The sequence below is a fragment of the Rhincodon typus genome, chromosome 5, assembly GCF_021869965.1.
Source record: "Rhincodon typus isolate 14 chromosome 5, sRhiTyp1.1, whole genome shotgun sequence".
In the NCBI taxonomy this organism is placed as follows: Eukaryota; Metazoa; Chordata; class Chondrichthyes; order Orectolobiformes; family Rhincodontidae; genus Rhincodon; species Rhincodon typus.
In genome coordinates, this window is record NC_063336.1 from 87146919 (window position 1) to 87168165 (window position 21247).

Consider the following 21247-nt stretch of genomic DNA (forward strand, 5'->3'; position numbering starts at 1 on the left):
ACTTCCTGCTCCTCTGATGCTGCTTGGCCTGCTGTGTTCATCTAGCTCTACACCTTGTTATCTCAGATTCTCCAGCATCTGCAGTTCCTACTATCTATGCTACTGGGGTAATGTATTAGCATGGATTGTGGATTGGTTAACAAGCAGAATACAGGCATGGTGATGCAGTGGTTAGCACTGTTGCCTCACAGCACCAGGGACTCAGGTTTGATTCCAGCCTTGGGTGACCATCCGTGTGGAGTTTGTCTGTTCTCCCTGTGTCTGCATGGGGTTCAGTTGGGTGCTCGGGTTTCCTCCCACAGTCCAAAAGATGTGCAGGTTAGGTGGATTGGCCATGCTAAATTGACCCGTAGTATCCAGGGATGTGTAGGCTAGTTGGGTTAACTAATGTAAATGTGGAGTTACAGGGATAGGGTGGATCTGGGTGGGATGCTTTTTGGAGGGGTGGTGCAGACTCGCTGTATTGAATGGCCTCTATCTACACTGTTGAGATTCTAAGACAGAATTGGGATTAATGGATCTTTTCCATGTTGGAAGGATGTAACTAGTGGAATGCTTGAAGGAACAGTCCTAGTGCCTCAATTATTTACTACCTATAGTAATGACTTTAAGGGGCAAAATTGTTACAAAATAGGTGGGTGTGCATATTGTGATGAGAACATAAGAAATCTACAAGAAGGTATGGATGGGTAGTCGGAAAATGGGCAAAAACTTGGCATTTAATACAGGAAAGTGAGATAATTCATCTGATGGAAAGAATCAAGAGGCAGGCTTCCATTTAAACTGAGACACTCCCCCCAAAAAAAAAGTGCAGCACTCGGATCTGGCTGTTTGTGTGCATAAAGCACAAAAAGGTAAGCATGCAATTAAGAAACCAAAGGGAAATTTGGCCTTAAATGGTAGGGACCGGAGTTTATAAACAGGAACCTCCTGTTATAACAATCCAGGGTATTGCTGAGGTTCCACCTGGAGTACAGTGTACCCGTTTTGGTCCTTGTATTGAAGAAAAGGATATACTGGCACTGGAGACAAAGCGATTCACTAGACTGATTTCTGGGATGAAGGGGTTGATTTATCAACAATGGCTAAACAGGTTAGGCCTTTGTTCATTAGAGTTTAGGAGAATGATGTATAATCTGATTGAAACATACAAGATGCTGAGAGGACTTGACAGACTATATATTGAGAAAATATTTCCACTAATGTGGCAACCTCAAGCTAGTGAACATAATTGTAGAATAAGGGGACACTCACTTAAAACTGAGATGTACAGAGAGTAGTGAATATCTGGGGTTTTCTACCCCGAAGACTTGTGAAGGCTAAATCACTGAAAGTATTTAAAGAAGAGGTTTTGAAATATCAAGGAGTTTGAAGTTTTGAGGAGCTGGCCTGAAAGAGGAATGTGGTCTGAGGCAGATCTGCCTCTGATTTTAGAATGGTGGGCAGGCTTGAAGGGCTGAATGGCCTATTCCTGCATCAGCTTCTTTTCTCATTTAGATAAGCATAATGGAAGAAGGAATAGAAGGATGTTGATGGAGTGAGGTGAGAGACAGCATTCCAGATTCTAACCACTTAGTGCATGAAAAATGTTTTCTTCATGTTGTAGTTGCATTGGTCTTCACTATAGAAGGTCATCAGGAAATGGAAGAGAGTGAGGAACTCAAGATCTCTGAGACTTATAAGTATGGGGTGGTTGAGGCATGCTGCCTCCTGTAAGCAGAGCAAGTTGTTGAATCTGGTCCACTAGTTATTAGGACAGGTGGCTTACATATCTGACATCACACCGGCACTGAAACTTATATATTGCATTACTTATTTATGTAGTAGGCAAAATACGTTTTGATCTGACTGCAGCGTGCTGTTAGTGAAGAAAACCGTTCATGTATTTAGTGCATAAGAGCATTGTGGGACAGCTAACTTGACTTGTTATTCCAGTTTTTGAGACACCTTCCCCATATACTGTGCGTTAGACTGGGCACTGCTTAGGGCCAAAGGTGGTGGACATAGGCCCTTCTTGACTTTTGAGTGATGATTGGATCAGAGTTTTGTTATCATGCAGGAGAGTTTTCTTATGACTTATCTCAACTTCAAGCTTACATGGTGGGCTGGTGGCTAGGACACTGTGCAACTGTGGATTCAAATTCACATCATCTACACATCGAAAATAGGCATGGGGCAGGAGGCTTGTGATCTTTCCATTGAAGATGCATTTCTTATGGTAACCAAACAAGCATGTTAGCAAGGGCTGGTTGTAAAGGAAATCCCAAGGCAATGCCATCTATTTGGGCGTTCATAGTGTCATTGAAGCAGACTTGCACTAACCTGCACAGCTGCTGCCTTTGCTGTCTGGTTTCAAGTATCTCTGGACATCTGAATTCATTTAAAAGGCATCTGGATGGGTATATGAATAAGAAGGGTTTAGAGGGATATGGGCCAAATGCTGGGAAATGGGGCTAGATTTTTTTTTTTTTAAGGATATCTGGTCAGCATGGATGAGTTGGAACTAAGGGTCTGTTTCCGTGCTATATATCTCTCTGACTCTATAAAATCACAATCATCAGAGATTGGAGCTGGGGCTGACAAGATCCCTACCTAATGATGCACACCATCCTAGGGTCTTAAAAGAAATGGCTAGTGAGGTTGTTGTTGCATCTTTTTTTAATTTTCCAAAAGTCCCTCAATTTGGGGAACGTCTGTTAGTTGGAAAATAGTAAATGTAATTTCTTAATTCCAAAAGGTGGGGGGGGGGGGGAGAGAGTGAGAGAGAAAGCTGAAAACCATAGGTCAGTTTGCTGTAACATCTTCCCAGTGATAGATGTTAAATCCTTTATGTAGAATTGCCTTTGTAAAGAAAATATAATGGAGTGCTGAGAGAAGTTAAAGATAATAGGCAGAGTCAACATAGCACGGATAGAAGATCGACTGACCTTTAGGACATGGAGCATTGGCATAAATGGGTCATTTTCTGGTTGGAAAGATTTAATGAGTGGTAAGCCACAGGGCCTCAACTGTTTATAATTATATAAGTGACGTGGATGAAAGGAAGGAAGTATGGTTGTTAAATTTACTGATAACACAAAGATTAGAAGTTGTGAAGAGGTCATAGAGAGGCTGCAATGGCAAATAATTAGGTTAAGTAATTTGGCACAGATCTGAAAAATGGGGTATAATGTGAAATTAGCCATTTTGGAAGGAAAAATGAAAAATGTTTGTTATCTTGTGGTGAGATTGCAGAGCTCTGAAATATTGAGGGATCTAGATATTGTAGTGCATGCATCACGAAAGGTTAGTATGCAGATTCACCAAGTAACTAGGAAAACTAATAGAATGTATTGTTTATTACTATTGGAATTCCATGTAAAAGTGAAGGGATAGTACTTCAGTTATACATGGCAGTGGTGAGACCACATCCAGAATACATACACAGTATTGATTCCCTTTATTTAAGGAAGGATATAAATACATTAGAAGCAGTTCAGAGAAGACACACTAAATAGTACCTGGAGTGGGCAGGTTATCTTTTGAGGGGAAAATTTGGACAGCCTAAGCTTGTATCCACTGGAGTTACAGGAGTAAAAGGTGACCTGAAACATGTAAGATCCTGAAATGTCTTGACAGGTACATGTGAAAAGGATATTCTCTCCTGTTAGAGAATCTAGAATTGGGAGTCTCTTCATCAAAAAATGGTAGAAGCAGGTTCCTTCAATATTTTTAAGGAAGAGGTAAATAGATTCTTGACTAGCAGTGGGAGAAAGGTTATCGAGGCTAGGCTGGATTATGGAGTAATCAGATCCAGGCATTATTGAACAGTGGAACAGGATTCAGGGATTGTATGGCCTACTCCTGCATCTGATTTGTATGTTAGTTGTTTGTTAGTATTTTGCCAATCTCCCTAAGTCGGTGTCTACTGGTTCTCAACTCTTTCACCAATGGGACCTAGTTCTCTCCATCTATTCTGCCTAGGCCTTTCATTGTTTTGAACACCTCTATCAAATTCCTTCTCAACTTGACCTTTTCTACTTTAAGAGGAACAATCTCACCTTCTCCAATCTTCAATGTAGCTAAATCTCTCATTTCTAGAAGCATTGTCATAATTTTTTTTCCACATCCTCTCTAAGTCCCTTCACTTCCTTGCTAAAATGTTGTCCAGAATTGGATATAATACTACAATTGAATTGAGACCAAATAAGTGCTTAAGTTTTTCATGGCATCCTTGTTTTTATACTGTGTCTCCATTTATAAACCCCAAGATCCCATATGCATTTGTCATCACTTCTCAACATGCCCTTTGATTTTCAGTAATTGTACACTTATACCTCGGGTTTCTCTTCTTGCTGCATCCCCTTTAGAATTATATTCTTTATTAAGAACATAAAACAGTACAGCACAATACAGGCCCTTTGGTCCACGATGCTGTGCCGACCTATTATCCTACTCTAAGATCAAAACTAACCTATATACCCTTCATTTTACTATCATCCATGTGCCTATCCAAGAGTCGCTTAAATGTCCCTAATGTATCTGACTCTACTACCACTGCATTCAATGCACCCGCCACTCTGTGTAAAAAACCTACCTCTGACATCTCCCCTATACCTTCCTCCAATCACCTTAAAATTATGCCCCCTCATGATAGCCATTTCTGCCCTGGGAAAAAGTCTCTGGCTATGCCTCTCATCAGCTTGTACACTCCTATCAAGTCACCTCTCATCCTTCTTCACTCCAATGAGAAAAGCCCTCACTCCCTCAACCTTTCCTCATAAGACATGCCCTCCAGTCCAGGCAGCATCCTGGTAAATCTCCTCTGCACCCTCTCTAAAGCTTCCACATCTTTCCTACAATTCTTTATACAGTCAAAGAATTGTTACTGTTCAAAGGAAGCCAATTGGCCCACTGTGTCTGCAGTGGTTCTGCTGAGCATTTCGATTTAGGGTCGGTCCCCTGCCTTTTCCCTCACCTTGTCTTACCTTGTATTTCTTGTCAAAATGTATCACTTCTCAGTTCTTCATATATCAAATTTCTGCCAGCCTTTTGATATCCCCTTGAAGTCTGCAACTGTCTTTGGCATGGTTTAAAATGCATTCAAATTTTGTATTATCTGCAAATTTTGAAATTGTACCCTGTGCAACTGAGTTTAGATCACTAATATTTAAGAAAAGCAGGTGCCTATGGGAACTCCACTAGAAACCTTCCTGTATCCTGACAAACATCACTTCACCACTACTGTCTGTTTCTGGCCAGTCTACCAACTTTGTGTCCATGTTGCTGTTCAGAATGGTCAGATGGGATCTTGCACATCCGTGTGAGAGGACAGACCAGGTCTCAGCCTTGTCTTCAAAAGGTGGCACTTCTGGCAGGATCGTCCCTCCTTTATTACTGCAGATGTGTGTCAGCTTGGAATTTGATATTTGGTTTGAGTTTATTGTAGTCACGTGTACCTAACTGCAGTGAAAAGCTTTGTTTGTGAGCAGTACAGGCAGTTCATAGCAAGCAAGGACGTACAGATCATAGGGCGCTTAGGCAGCGTGAGGCATACAGGTCACGCTGCATTGAAGGTGCACGAAGCAAGATCAACATTAACGAGATCAACATTATTTGAAGTTAGTGTTCATTTGTTGACATCTCTGACTCAGTGAAGTGTAGTTCCCTTTGTAATTTAGGAAATGTAGCAGCAAATTTGTGTATAGCAAGCTTGCACAAACACCAATGTTTTAAGACCAGATAATCTGCTGTTAGTGATTAGTTAGTTGAGGGATGAACTCTCCTGCTCCTGTTTGAAATAATGCCTTGGGATCTTTTATATCCAACAGAGAACAGATGGGTTGATATCTCATCAGAATGATGACTCCTTCTACAATACAGCACTCCTTCATTGCTGGCTTGAGTGCCAGACCAGATTTTTGTACTAAAGTCTCTGGAATGGGACTTGTACCCATGACTTATTGACAGTTGACAATGCCGCCACTGAGACACAGTTGACATTGTTTACAAGACATTCTGACACTGTCCCTACGACCTTTCCAACCGGGTTATAATTGCATGTGGCTTTGGTGTTTGCATACCTCCAGTGACCAACCACAATACAGGTAGCCAATCCTCCACAACAGTCTTGGTGATGATACCAACATTGACCTGCACCAGTGGTGGCCCTTCATCAGAAACATTCAGTCTTTATATTAATCTTGTTCTTCTTTTCTAGCACTAGGAAGTATCGTTGCTTACTCCCAATCAGAATTGGTGATTGATAATTGATGACATGGATTTAAACTGAGATTCAATAGGACAATTTAATTTTGAATTTCCTTCGTCTCTGAGTGTAAGGTAAATTTGTAAAATATTAATTTTGGGGAAATTATGATCCCAGCTGATATTATTGGATGATCCCAACTGATATTATTGGATAAGTCAGGTATGAGATTGCATTCTGGCTTGATGGATCTTATTTTGATTCCTTTTTTGTTGGTTTCAATGAGGCGGTTTTTCACTGAAACACTGCACGTTTGGGTTTAACAAAACAAAAGTTTATTATGCAAAATAAATGAAGATAACATAGCATAAATCAAACTATTTACATTTAACACAAAATCCAATCCCATTAATCCCTAACACTTCAATACAATACTTGCAGCAGAGAGAATTCCATTCTTTTATCATAACTTAAAGCTTAGTAAGAGATAGTAGGAACTGCTGGTAGGTAGGAGATGGGGGTGGGGGTTAGTCAGTGAGGTGGGAGGAGTGGATAGGTGGGAGGAAGGACAGGTTAGGGAGGTGGGGATGAGCTGCACTGTTTTTGGGATGAGGTCGGGGGGTAGGGAGATTTTGAAGTTTGTGAAGTCCACATTGATACCATTGGGCTGCAGGGTTCCCAAGCGAAATATGAGATGCTGTTCCTGCAACCTTCGGGTGGCATTGTTGTGGCACTGGAGGAGGCCCAGGATGGACATGTCGCCCAAGGAGTGAGAGGGGGAGTTGAAGTGGTTCGTGACTGGGAGGTGCAGTTGTTTATCATGAACCGAGCGTAGGTGTTCCACAAAGTGGTCTCCAAGCCTCCGCTTGGTTTCCCCGATGTAGAGGAGGCCACATCGGGAACAGCGGATACAATATACCACATTAGCAGATGTGCAGGTGAACATCTGTTTAATGTGGAAGGTTTTTTTGGGGCCTGGGATGGGGGTGCAGGATGCAGGAACAGCATCTCATATTTCGCTAGGGAACCCTGCAGCCCAATGGCCTCAATGTGGACTTCACAAGCTTCAAAATCTCCCTTACCCCCGACCTCATCCCAAAAACAGCGCAGCTCGTCCCCACCTCCTTGACCTGTCCACCTTTTCTCCCACCTATCCACTCCTCCCGCCTCACTGACTAACCCCTACCCCCATCTCCTACCTACCAGTGTGGAAGGTTTTTTTGGGGCCTGGGGTGGGAGTGAGGGGGGAGGTGCAGGGGCAGGTGTAGCACTTCCTGCGGTTGCAGGGAAAAGTGCCGGGTGTGGAGTGGACAAGGGAGTCACGGAGAGAGTGGTGCCTCCAGAAGGCAGACAAGGGTGGGGAGGGGAAAATGTCCTTGGTAGTGGGGGGCCAGATTGCAGGTGGCGGAAGTGGCGGAGGATGATGCATTGGATCCGGAGGTTGGTGGGGTGGTACGTGAGGACGAGGGGGATCCTGTTTTGGTTGTTGCGGGGAGGGGGTGTGAGGGATGAGTTGCAGGAAATGCGAGAGATGCGGTCGAGGGCGTTTTCGACCACTGTGGAGGGGAAGTTGCGGTCCTTGAAAAACGAGGACATCTGGGATGTCCAGGAGTGGAATGCCTCATCTCGGGAGCAGATGCGGTGGAGACGAAGGAATTGGGAATAGGGGATGGCCTTTTTTCGGGAAGATGGGTGGGAGGATGTGTATTAAGGTAGCTTGGTAGTCAGTAGGCTTGAAATGGATATCGCTTTCCAGGTGGTTGCCAGAGATAGAAACAGAGAGGTCCAGGAAGGAGAGAGAGGTATCGGAGATGGTCCAGGTGAATTTAAGGTTGGGGTGGAAGGTGTTAGTCAAGTGGATGAACTGTTCGAGCTCCTCGTGGGCGCTCCTCATTTAGCATGGCCACTCCACCTAATTTGCACATCTTTCGACCATAGGAGGAAACCAGAGCACCTGGTGGAAACCCATGTAACATGGGGAAAACGTGCAAACTCCACACAGAGTCGCCAGAGGGTGTAATTGCCAGGTCCCTGGCACTGTGAGGCTGCAGTGCTAATCACTGAGCCACTGTGCTGCCCAATGGGTATTTCCCCAATCAAAAAAAATTAGAACCTTGTTAACTGAAAGCCTAATGCACTACACTGTAAATTTTATTTGCTGATAAAGTCTCCCAATGAAAGAAAATCACACTGGGCACGGTTATTTATGGTTTCCAAAAGAAATCGCCGTGATTACAGAAACACGTTAATCATTAAACCCCTTTAGATTCAGACCAAAATACATATGTCACTGACTCAAATTCAAACTCTAAAATAAACGATATTAAAATATATATAAAAATCATATACCTTACATCACAATATTGATGTTGTGTGATATCCTGGCAAATTATTGTCCATTCCTATTCCATGGATTCCCGTTGTCCACATGATGAAGGTGCACCCACAATTCTGTCAGGTAGGGAGTTTCAGGGCTTTGGTGATGGAGGAACAGTGATAGACTTCCAAGTCAGTATGTTAAGTGACTTGTTGGGTATTTGGAAGTAGTTGAGTTCCTATGCTGCTTCTGCTTTTGGTGGCAGTGATTGTGGGTTTTGGCAGTCTGTTTGTTAGATGCCATGTTGTACTGTTCTTTTTTCATTATTGTATGGTTTTAGTGTTTTATGGATCACATGGATAGCCAAGTTTCTGTTTCAACCTGCACACTCTGCAGACTGCAGATATGAATAGTGATGCCAGAGGCTGCCAATTCCTTTGTATCATATGACTTTGACCAGAAATCTCTCCAACTCTTACTGCATGCCACTAGTCTGTGTTAGAAGAATTTGCATGTTGATAGTCGACCTTTATCGTTGGAACAGTCAAGTTGTGGGGCTTCTGGCTCAGAGGCAGGGATACTACTACTATGCTGTAAGAATCCTAATTATGATGAAACATCACACAAATCATAAAATACCAGAAAATGTCATCATTTTCTTCTAGTTCTTTCTTCTCACAAACACTTGCATCTTAACAAATCCTCCCTCAAACTGTGTGGTTTTATGGTTGTGTCAGAGTACCTGAATCACCTCCAGACTGTTGCACGTAGTTAACCACTGGTTGTTTACTGATTTAATATTGAAACAGGAGAGCAGTGTGTCTTAAGCTGGGGAACTGGCACATAGAATTTCCCTGCAGAGTATGCTGTTTGCTCTTCTGATTTGCATAACCTATACTATTTTTTTAAATTTTGCTGCATGTCTAGCTATGTACTTCGCAAATGTTTTAATGCCATAGTTTCACTTTTTATTCTTGGGCAAAGGAAGTTTCTCATTGTATTGCATGATCGCCACTTGCAATAACCTATTAAGAAGTTTTGGGTTCAAGTCTAGTTCCAGGGAATTAAACATAAAACTGTGATTGGGTTTGAATTTTCCCTCCCAAGTTGGGAGCATTGATTTTAGAACATTTCTGAAGTGGTTGATCTGACTTAGCAGAAAGTTTTACGTTTTATCCTTGGGTAGTTTAGGGGTGGTGGCAGGCTTTAATGGGTATCTGGCCTGGGGCCTCTGGAAACAGTGTGGAAGCAACCGCATGGGCTGCCAGAGAAAGACTTTGTGAAAGACCAATCTCGGTGATCCATGACTTCGTCCCAGCTGTAAAAGAAAGCATTAAATCAAAAAGCTGCCCTCTGGTCCTCATACCTGAAACATCCTCATCTGCCACAAAGTCCTCATGCTTTGTCCGTGCCAACTCGGACTACCTTGTGTTCCCCAACCAATTCCATGTTGCTCATATCACCCAGACCGAGTGTGTCCCTCCAGTTAACCCTAATGGTGCTTCATATCCTCCGTGCTAACCTATGCCACTCTACCAATCCTTATGGCCCATTTTATACTCTGTACCCACTTATTGCCAGCTGATGACATTCCCATCTACCACCCTTTGCCCTCGCATCCTCCTGGCAAAACACATCAAGCATCCATCATGGTCTAACTTTTGAACTATGCTGAATTGGAATAAAATAAAATTCTAAGATTCTTTTAATAACTCACTAGAAAATGATTTTGATAAAAAAAGAAGTTGAATATACTAAATTACTTCATGTATTTAATTTTCAATGAAAGTGTAGATTTGTATCCATAACCCCACATCAAAGACTTGGAGCTATTATTTAACCTGGGGAACATAGAAGTACCTCCCTGCTCCCAATTACCATATGATAATTCTAGGTTGTGGAATTAATCATGCAATAGGAATTAATCCCAGAATCCTAACACTCGAGCATATGTTAATGACTTCATGAAATTGCAAGCACTGATTATTTTTGACTGAAGTATTTTTCTTAAAGAGCTTGGGGATTTAAATGCCTTGACAGTTCTGTTAAATTAATTTTTGTGCACATTTACATCTGCATTTAACACTGACCTGACACATCCAAAAAGACCTCTCTCAAAAGTATCCTGTCTCTCCAGTCTACTGTGGCAGTTTTAGCTTTATAAGGATATAAGCTCCCAAGGAGGGCTTTTGTAGTGGAGTGGTATAACCCAGAAGGCTCAGGTTCAAGTCCTAACTGCTCCAGAGATGTGTCATAACATATCAGTCTCTAGACAGTGGTAAAAATATCTGAGAGATCCTGGAAGATCTTGAGTGTAGATGTGGTGAGACTTTTTCCTTTTATGGGTGAATGTAGAACTTGGGATTCGCTTTTTAAAAATAAGTGTATATAACACACAGATGAGATGAATTTTTTCTCAGGGTTGGATGTCTTTGGAACTGTCTTCCTTTAAAGGTGGTGGATGCATCGTCTTTGAATATTTGAGAGGCAGAGGTGGACACATTCTTGGTAAGCAAAGCAGTGAAAGATCATTGGAGGTAAAGTTGCCTTCTTAAAAGACACAAGTTGCAAACTAAACCTCTTCCCTTAGCAATAATGTTGGAAGCTGTGTTCTGAGGTTCACATGCAGGGCTCCAGTCTCATTATGACGAAACTTCTATCGTTATGAAAATCTGACTCTGACTTTCAGTGAAGCATTAGGGATGTGTTGTACTGTTAGAGGTTCTGTCTTTAGGCTAAGAAGTTAAATCGATACACCCCTCTGTCTGATCAGATGGAGGTAAAAGATCCCCAAGGACTATTTTGTAGAAGAGCAGAGGAGATATTCCTAGAATTGTGACCAATTTTTAACCTTCAACCAACAACATTAGCACAGTTTAACTTATTATCATCCTTGCATTCTGGTTTTTGGCAAGTTGCTGTAGGCAAATTAAATGCTTGATTTCTAATTACTGAGGTATAATCACTGTTGTAATGATTCATTGTCTGTAAATTGTTTTAAGTCACCCTGAGGTTAAAGTAGATTACTCTAGTGCATCTCTCAAGTGCCTGTAATGACTTTTAATATATTCGTGTTTTTTATAATTTGTTCACGGGATGTGGGCATTGCTGGTAAGGCAGTATTTAGTGCCCATCCACAATTGCCTTGGAGAAAGTGGTGGTGAGCTGCTTTCCTGAACTGCTGCACTTTGTGATGTAGGTGCTTGCATAATGCTGTTAGGGAGGGAGTTCCAAGATTTTGTCCCAATGAAGATGAGTGGTTTGGAGGGGAGCGTGCAGATGGTGGTGTTCCCCTGTATCTGTTGTCCTTGTCCTTTTAGATAGAGGTGGTCTATGTGTTGAAGGTGCTGTCTAAAGAGTCTTGGTGAATTTCTGCAGTGCATCTTGCAGATAGTACACACTATTGCTCTGAGCATTAGTGGTGGAAGGAGTGGATGTTTGCATGTGGTGCCAATCAGATGGACCACTTTGTCCTGGTAGTGTTGAGATTCTTAGCGTTGTTGGAGTTGCACTAATCCAGGCAAGTGGGGAGTATTGTAACGCCCTCCTGACTTGTGCTTTGTAGATGGTGGACAAGCTTTGGGGAGACAGGAGGTGGTTAAATTGTTGTAGAACTTTTAGCCTCTGAATTGTTGTTGTATCTACAATATTTCTTTGGCTGGTCCCATTCAGTTTCTAGTCTTCAGTAACCTTTTAGGGTGTTAATACCAGGATTCAGCAATGGTAATGCCACTAAACATGAAGGGGTGATGGAAAGATTTTCTCTTGTTGGATCTGGTCTTTGCTTCTCACTTTTGTGGCTCAAGTTTTTCTTGCTAGTTTGCCCAAATCTAGATGTTGTCTGGGTGTTTACTTATGTACTTTGAATAGCCTTTTTTCAGTATCTGAAGAGTCATAAAAGACACTGAACATTGTGCAATCAATGAACATCCCCAGTTCTGATCTTAAGATGGAGGGAAGGTTAATGTTCAATTGTTTAATTGTCCATCACCAGTCACAACTAGATGTGATGCGACTGCAGAGCTTCACCTGATCCATTGTTTATGGGATTGTCTAGTCCTGTCTATCACATGCAGCTTTCATTGGTTGGCATGAAAGAAGTCCTGTATTGTAGCTTTATCAGGTTGCCATCTCGTTTTTTGATATTCGTGGTGTTGCTGCAAGCATGTTCTCCTGCACTCTTCAACGAACCAGGGTTGATCTCCCAGCTTGATGGTAATGGTAAAGTGGGGAATATGCCAGCCATGAGGTTAGGTTGTGGTTATGTACAGTTCTGCTGTTGCTGTTGGGCAGTAGCACCTTGTTCATGCCAAGCTTGATTTGCTGGATCTATATGAAGTCTGTCCCTTGTAGCACCATACTCGTGTCACCCAATGGAGGGTATTCTCAGTGTCAAGATGGGACTTCATCTGCACGGTGACTGCAGTGATCTCTCGTACCAATGCTGTCATGGTCAAATGCATCTGTGACAGTTAGATTGGTCAGGATGTTGAAGTCGATATTTTGCGTCCTGCTAGTTCCCTTACCACGTGCTGCAGGTGCAGTCTAGTAGCTATGTCCTTTAGCACTTGGCTAGCTCAGTCAGTGATGCTGCTAATTACCCTGGCCTGGTGATGGACATTGAAGTCCCACCTACCCCCTCACCCCCATCCAGAGCACGTTCTGTGCACTTGCTACCCTCAGCGGCTTCTTTCAATTGATATTCAGTGAGGGGGTGGTGGTAGGTGACAATCAGCAGGAGGTTTCCTTACTTATGTTTGACTTAATGGAATGACACATAATGACAGTACAGTCAATGTGAAGGCAGGAAACTCCCTCCCTTCAGTTGTGTTTGTCCTGCAGGTGGACAGGATGGTGGTGTCTGGGACATTGGCTGTAAGGTATGATTTTGTGTGTGTGAATATGCCAGCCTATTACTTGACTTGTCTGTGGGATATCTCTCCCATTTTTGGTTCAAATTCCCACAGATTGGTAATGAGGATTTTGCAGGGTTAGCAGGGGATGGGTTTGTCATTGATGTTTCAAGTGCCTAGTTTGACACTGTGTGATCCATCTAGTTTAATTCCTTTCTTTATGCTTTGCAGTGGTGTGAAACAACTGAGTTGGCTTTCTAGGCCATTTCAGAACGCAGTTAAGAATCAACTGTGCTGCTGTGGTTTGAAGTCACATACAGGCCAAATCAGGTAGAATGGCATATTGTCCTCCTTAAAGGACATTGGTTCACTAATGGGTTTTTATGACAATTGACATTAGAGTAGCTTCTATTTGCAGATTTTATTGAATTCAAGTTTTACCCTCTGTTGTGATCAGATTTGAACTCGTCCCCAAGACCTTTAGCCAGGCTTACTGATTCAGTAACATTGCCACTGCGCCACCACCTTTACCTTCATATTGTTGCTTGGTTTGACGCCTGGAACTTTTCCGAACCCTATGGGCTTGTGCCCCCTGTCCTTTTCCTTAGTCCATTTAACTGTTCTGGTTCTTTCATTCCCCAGCCCCATTTCCTTCTCTTTTAGCTTTTATGTTCATGGAATTTTCTTCCTAAATATTACTACTTCTGCAAATGTTGAAGGTACTTTGCTGGCCAAGGAATTTGGCAACTGCTGCCCCCTTTAGGCCAGAATAATGGTGGGTCTACCAATCTTTGCAAACAGTTATTGGGTGGCACTCTCACACTTCAGTGGCCAGATGGAATATCAGCCATTCATGTAGACTGCTGTGCAACATGTTCTTCAGCAATCTGCAGGGTAAATGCCTCCTCATACCAACTTTTATGCTACCAAATTTCTATTTATTTGGTGGCACTTTATCACCAATGATCAAACTGAATCAGAAGAAAGCAATTTGAAAATCAAGTGTCATTCACTTATCACCCACTAACTACCCTTCATTGGTTGATTGATTTATTGTCATGATTAGCGAAATACAGTGAAAAGCTTTGTTTACGAGCAGTACAGGCAGATCACAGCAAGCAAAGAATGTACAGATCAAAAAGACTTAGAGGCATGCAGGTTACGTTATTTGAGGCTAGAGTCCATTCAACAGTCTGATAACTGCTGGAAAGAAGCTATTCCTGAACCTGCTTATGTGTGTTCAGGGTTTTGTATCTTCTGCCTGATGGAAGAGGTTGTAGGAAATCATTACCACGGTGTGATGGGTCTTTGATGATGTTGGCTACCTTTCTGTGGCAGTGAGCTGTGTAAATAAAGCCCATGGATGGAAGGTTGGGTTCCATGATGGTTTGGGCTGTGCACGCCACCTTTTGTAGTTTCTTATGGTCCTGTGCAGTGCAGTTACCATACCAGGCCATTATGCACCAGGACAGTATGCTTTCATTGGTGCATCTGTAGAAGTTGGTGATGGACCATATGGATATGCCAGATTTCCTGAACTGTCTGAGGAGGAAGAGCTGTTGTGTACTGCCTTGACTGTTGCATTTACATGAGAAGTCCAGGACAGGTTGTCGGTTATCGTTACTCCGAGGAACTTGATGATGCTCTTCACTCTCTCAACCTCCATTCCATTGATGTAGATGGGGGAATGTTCTCCTTTTCTTTCTGAAGTTGATGGTTCCTGATATCTCAACACTTTGAATGTAAAGTCCTTGTTTTCAAATCTCGCTACCTTCCTCCATGTGTTGTAATCTCCTACATCCCTGAGTGCACCCCTTATCCTAGCCTATTGAGCTTTGCTGAAATTAAGTACATCACCACTTGCAGCTATACCCTGTGATGCCTGGGCCCTGAAATACTGGCATTTATCGTAAACCTGTCTCTCCCTCTCCCTCCACCCCCTCCTCTCTCTCTTTCGCGCTTTCGTGCTCTCGCACCCTCTTCCTCCTCCCATAAATGGGTGCTTAAAACCTGCCAGTTTCCCAAGCTTTTGGTCTCCTGTCCGTAATGTCTATTCAGGTGAGTTGGTGTCAAGTTTTGTCTGATAAAGCTCTTGTGGAGCATTTTGTGATGTTTTACAATGTGAAAGATGCTAGATAAATGCAAGTTATTTTTGTTAGTTTTACGAAAATATCTCCATTGAAAATATTAATTCTAATTCGTTGGTTCTAGCCAGTCGCCCAACTCTATTTTGTATAGCGAGTCAATACCCATGAGAAGTTCAGGTGAAACGAGACTAGAGGGAAGTGGTTAGTTGCGTTAGACTGTTCTTTCAAGTGCTTGTTTTGAAGTCCTATGTTCTGTTCTTAATTTATATCATACTTCTAGATTTATGTCAATAGCTGGCACAACAATATGCAATCAAAAGCTAATTGATATTTTTCTTCCAGCCATATTAAGCATTACTTAAAAGATCGTGTGATCAGTTGGAGTGATGTTGGGCCTGTCGTCTAATTTTGTGGTTCAGTTATGTCTCTGTAAAGCACTGAAGTGAGCCTGTGCAGTTTACAGTATCATGTATAAATTACCCTGGTTATCTTTGCTCTGAGTTAAACTTAAACTGAGACTCTGTTAAACAATTCCAAAGCCTCACTGAATTCAGCAACAATTTCCATTGATATAATGCCTTTTAATATGTTAAAAGATCTCATGGCATTTCCTATTACAAAGAATAATAATGCTGGTTAAAGGAGGAGTGAACGGTTTTGAAGGGGGAATTCCATAGCTTAAGGCTCACGCAGTTAAAGGAACAGCCAGGAATCATGCATTTAAAATTGGTGCACAAGAGCCCGGAGCTGAAGGATTGCAGAAATCTTTAAGGGTTATATTGTAAAGGGTTGTACTTAAATAACAAAATGTGCAGCAACTTGGAGAGCAGAGAAACTGTTGCTGGAAGAAGAAAAATGACAAGCTGTGAGGAACAAACATTTGCTACAGGACCACCACTAGCAGGAGATTATAATTACACTGTGACAAATTTACATAGTTTCTGCTATGAACATGGCCATAGAAATGTATACTGGGTAATCTGAAAAGCTGATATGAAGTGCCCAGAAGCATAAGATTAGTTATACACTTCTGTTAGTGTTGTATGTTAATTGTCTGGAATTGTTGCAAGTGATTCAATTTGCCACTGTGTTAGCAGCAAAGGGACATTTGCTGGATCTATTTGATTCCAGTTGCTCAATATTTCATGGCTATGAAAACCCTGTAAGAAAATAGCAAGTGGCTCAAAACAAAAGCTTAATGTGACTAATCTATGATACTGAATTCTGCCTGCACTGTTCTAGGGAATCCCAGAACGTTTAGCATGTTGAAGGACGCAGCCGGTGTGACATGATTGTTTTTAATTTACTTGATACAGCTTCACTGCTTATTTAATTGTCATGAATCATTAATTGTATCACCAGCTACCAAATATAGTCCAGCCTCTGTGCCAGCCTTTAAGAATTTACTTCAGGAAAATAATTTCTGTGCTTCCTGTAATAAATGAAAAGGGTTGATTTCATTGCTGATAATTAAACAAAGCACGTTGTATATTTGTTGAAGATTTCACTTGATGTACCTAGTTTTAAATTAATTTGGAGTGTTTTAATGATGGTGATAGACTTGAAGCTGTGGAGGAACAAAGGAATTTTGTTTCCAGATACAGAAGTTGTTAAAAACCAGTGCACAGGTGCAAACGGTAAACAACATGCTTATGGAACCTTGGACTTGTGTCAGGGCTGTCTTGTGGCACAGTGGTAGTGTCCCTATCCTTGGACCAAGAGGCCCAGGTTTAAGTCCCACCTGCTCCAGAGATGTGTAATAACATCTACCAAATGAATAGGTTGATTAGGGGGAGAAAAAGCAGAACTTTAGACTTTGTTGAGAGTGTTGGAATACAGAAATGAGGAAGCAATGTTGCAGTTATACAGAGCCTTCATTGGACCCCACCTGAGTTCGATGTTTCTCAGCAGTGTGCCTTAGAAAGGGCCTCTTGGTCTTGGGGGTATTGCAGATTTACTAGGAGGATACCAGAACTTAGAGGATTGAACAGAGAGGAAAATATGCCTAAACTTGGTTTGTAGTCCCTTAAAAATTAGACATACTCTGTTCATGTGTGCTGTCTGGAGGCACTTCTCCTGACACAGATGGAAATCTGAAACTGTTCATGTTCATGCCCATCCCACATCCCACAACCCACACCCCACAAATAGGGCTGCCTGTTGACATTTTCAATGATGAGGTTGATAGATTTTTGCGGAAGAACCTCAAGGGATATGGAGCAGAGGCAGGTAAAGGGAGGTGAGAGATAAATGGGCTGTAATCGTCGATAGTAGAACAGACTCCTGTGGCCGAATATCCCATTTCTGTTCCTATGAATCTAGAGCTTGATAAGGCCATCAAATTTCTCTCTGGCCATCATTACATCTGAGTATTTGTTGACATGTTTGTCTGTTGCTGTAAATGTTTGATTAATAGAAACTTTCTGTGTAACAGTAACATAGTGTTCCTTTTTGAGAAACTGCAGTTTTCCTTTTGGGTGTCCTAATGAGTTCCTTGAAATGTATCAAAATTGTGTGATGTTACTTATGTGCAAGTTTTAAAACCAGTACCCAATGTTACTAATTAATCTCTTGGTTTTTCCTTGTTTTCTGTTTATTTCCTGCCCTTTGTTTTAAGAAAAGTTTATTAAGTTTTCCTTCTGACTACATCCATGCATTTTCCAGGGAATAGTCCTAAAACTCTCTTCTATCATCGCTTCATAGCATTGATCATGGACCGAGAGAGATTTGTACACTACAACATCCAGATCTGTTCCACCACTCGCTTCAATTATATTTTTTTGTCAGGTTCATATATGTTTAACATTTGGCCTGCCCACGTGCAAAAATTATCTTTTTTTTGAAGTTAAACATGGTCTCTCACTAATTCTACCCCTCTCAATTATGTATTCCCTAGCTTTGTTTGCCCTTCTCTCTATTGATTTTCCATTTGCCACTTTTCTGCCCGTTCAACCAAATGATATCAGTCAACCATTGTCCGTTGTTTCCTGTCACTGAGTCAATTGGATCTATCATGCGACGTTCCCCTGTATCCCATGGGCTTTTACTTTTCTGACCAGTTTGCCATGTGGAATCTTGTTAACTGCCTTACTAATATCCAGTTAGGTAACATCCACTGTACTACCCACATCAATTCTCTTTGTTACTAGCACAAAAAAACATTCAATCAAGTTAGTAGGACATTACCTTTCCTTAATAAAATCATGCTGACTATCCTTAATTAATCTGACAGTTTATTCATCCCTCCGAATTGATTCTAATAATTTGTCCACCAGCAAGGTAAGAATGGCTAACTTATAGTTAATTGGCCTATCTCTCAACTCTTTAAGCAACTCTTGAACAACATTTGCACAGCTCCAGTCCTGTAGTACTTCATCTGAATCTAGTGACGATTGGAAAGTGATCCTTTTCTCCCTGGCTTCCTTTAACGACCTGGGATACAATCCATTTGGCCCAGTGATTTTATTCACCATTGAGGATGTCAGTTCCTCCATGCACCTTCTCACATTGTGCTAGTTATATTTAATAATTCACACTCCTCTTTAACTAAAGCACCTGCATTAACCCTCTCCTCTGTGAAGACAAAGTACTCACCAAGAACTTTGCCTATACCTTCGCTGTTCACAGTACAAATTACCTTGTACCTATCTCAAACACTCTATCCATTCCTTTGTCATCCTCTTGTTCTTAATTTATTTTTTCATCACCCTTGTACTTTCTATACTCTTTAGCATTCCACTTTTTTCTGACTGTTATAAGATTTCTTTGCAAACAAATGTCTCCAAACAGATACAAATCTATTGGCTATAGCTTTCTTCCTGAGACATTTCAGCCAATTCCCAGTCTACTGCAGTAGATTACTGCTAGTCACTCAATTCTGTCACTTTAAGATGTCTCTTCTGAGGCATCGTATCAAAGAATAGTTGTAAGTGCTAGTAAACAATGACTACCTACATTTCAGGCTTAGCAGCAGCATCTTCAAACAGTTTATTTGGGTAAGATTAAACCTTTTACGGAAGACGAGAAATGTCCCTGATAAGACCTTCTCCATCTGATGTTATTTGAGGCATTTCTAATGGTATGTAAGCATATAGTAACATGCCATGCTCCCTTTTTGAAAATAGAAACTTTCTTTGTGTCCTTCCTGTTTAGAGGAACAGCCCCCAACTCCAGAGAGCCATAACAAAAAACTCATACTCCACTCACTTCATCTCCTTAAGGGCCCAGGGTGGTTGTTCTCTGTCATATTTTGTGGTAGAACACTCTCTTCAAAGTTGAGAAATAGCAACAAGTTAAGGTCCTGTTCTGTTTTGTAACAAACTTGAGACAAGTGATTGCAGCTCCAATTGTGAATGTTTGCATATCCCCACACCTTATCGCTCCATCACTGGCTGTATCTCTTGCTGATTAGGCCTTAAAATCTGGAATTCCATCTCTAAAACTCTCCACCTGATCATTTCCTCTTCTTTCTTCAAGACACTCCCTTGAAGCTGATCTTTTTGTCTAGGATTGTTGTCATCTGCCTTGATATCTCCTTATGTGTCACTGTATCTAAATTTATTGTATTCCTGTGAAGAACCTGGGGTCATTTCACTGTGTTAAGCTTGATATATAAATGCAGGTTATATTGTTACAAATGGTCTTATCTCATTAATTTTCTCTACCCGCACCCATCCTATTCTGGGTGTAAAGTGTGTTCACCAGAAGGCAGTCAAGATAAGAATGTGACTGGTTCATTTATATAATTAGAGCATTTATACACAAGCCATTTTTCTGCACTGAGTAACATATAATAGGCTTCTTGTGCAGCCTTTGTGTTGATGTGGTGTTAATTTCAATTGTATTGTTATGTGCTAACAATAGCTGTGATTTTGTGTGGGCAGTGTCATTTTGGCAAGTCCGTGCCTTTGTTTGAGGTTCTATGATTCTCGGTTTTAACTGCATGATGTGATTGAGTAAGAGGATTGTCTGTACATCTAAGAGAATGTCTAATGAAAAGGTGTTTAATTAGAAGTGTCTTGTGATAATTAAATGAAAGTAATCAACATATAAGAAAGATAATCAGAACATATGTTCATAAAATGGATTTCACCATTTGAGGATGTCTTAAAGAATATACAGATAGTTATAATTATGAAGAAATACTTTTGAAGTGTAATCATTGCTTTGTTTCATGATGTTGAGGGATAAACATTGGTCAAGATACCAGGAAGAAATTCCCTTGCTCTGCAAAGGCAATTGGAGGCCTGCATTTAAGACTTCCTGATAATGTTACTTCCAACCATTCAGTAGTCCCTCTGTGTCAGCGAGGATTTTCTACTGAAGATTCTGGAATGAGGTTAGAATCCACAACTACAAAAAAGGTTTTGAAGCAAACTGAAGAATGAAAGAGTGAGAGAAAAATTTGGAAATTGCAGTGGAAGGAAGGGCATGATCTCTCCTAGTTGCTAATAGATGTAAGAGGTTTTTGAGAGAGTGCAAGTTTTTTGAATTTTGAAACAAATTTTGTGAAATGGTTGGTGTTATGTGATTTATGTTGTATTGCATTGTAACTTGTAGTACTTTTCCTTTTATGTGGTGTCACCCAAAAGCAGTACTCAAATTTCTTACCCAGGTAATCTTCCGTTGTATGACAGACAAAACTCAAGGAGTCAGCCCAGACTTTAATTAAACAAACCCTTCTTTAACTCTGTAGGTGCAAATGCTGGAATCTGTACTGAAAACAACAAATGCTGGAGATCACAGCAGGTCAGACAGCATTCGTGGAGAGAGAGCAAGCTAATATTTCGAGTCCAGATGATTC

General features: G+C 41.3%; 1 protein-coding gene across 4 annotated transcripts in view; it reads left to right on the forward strand.

Annotated features, from left to right (window-relative positions):
• Positions 1-21247, forward strand: part of extl3 (exostosin-like glycosyltransferase 3) — a 130841-nt gene that overhangs the window by 1957 nt on the left and 107637 nt on the right. The gene's annotated exons all lie outside the window — the stretch shown is intronic.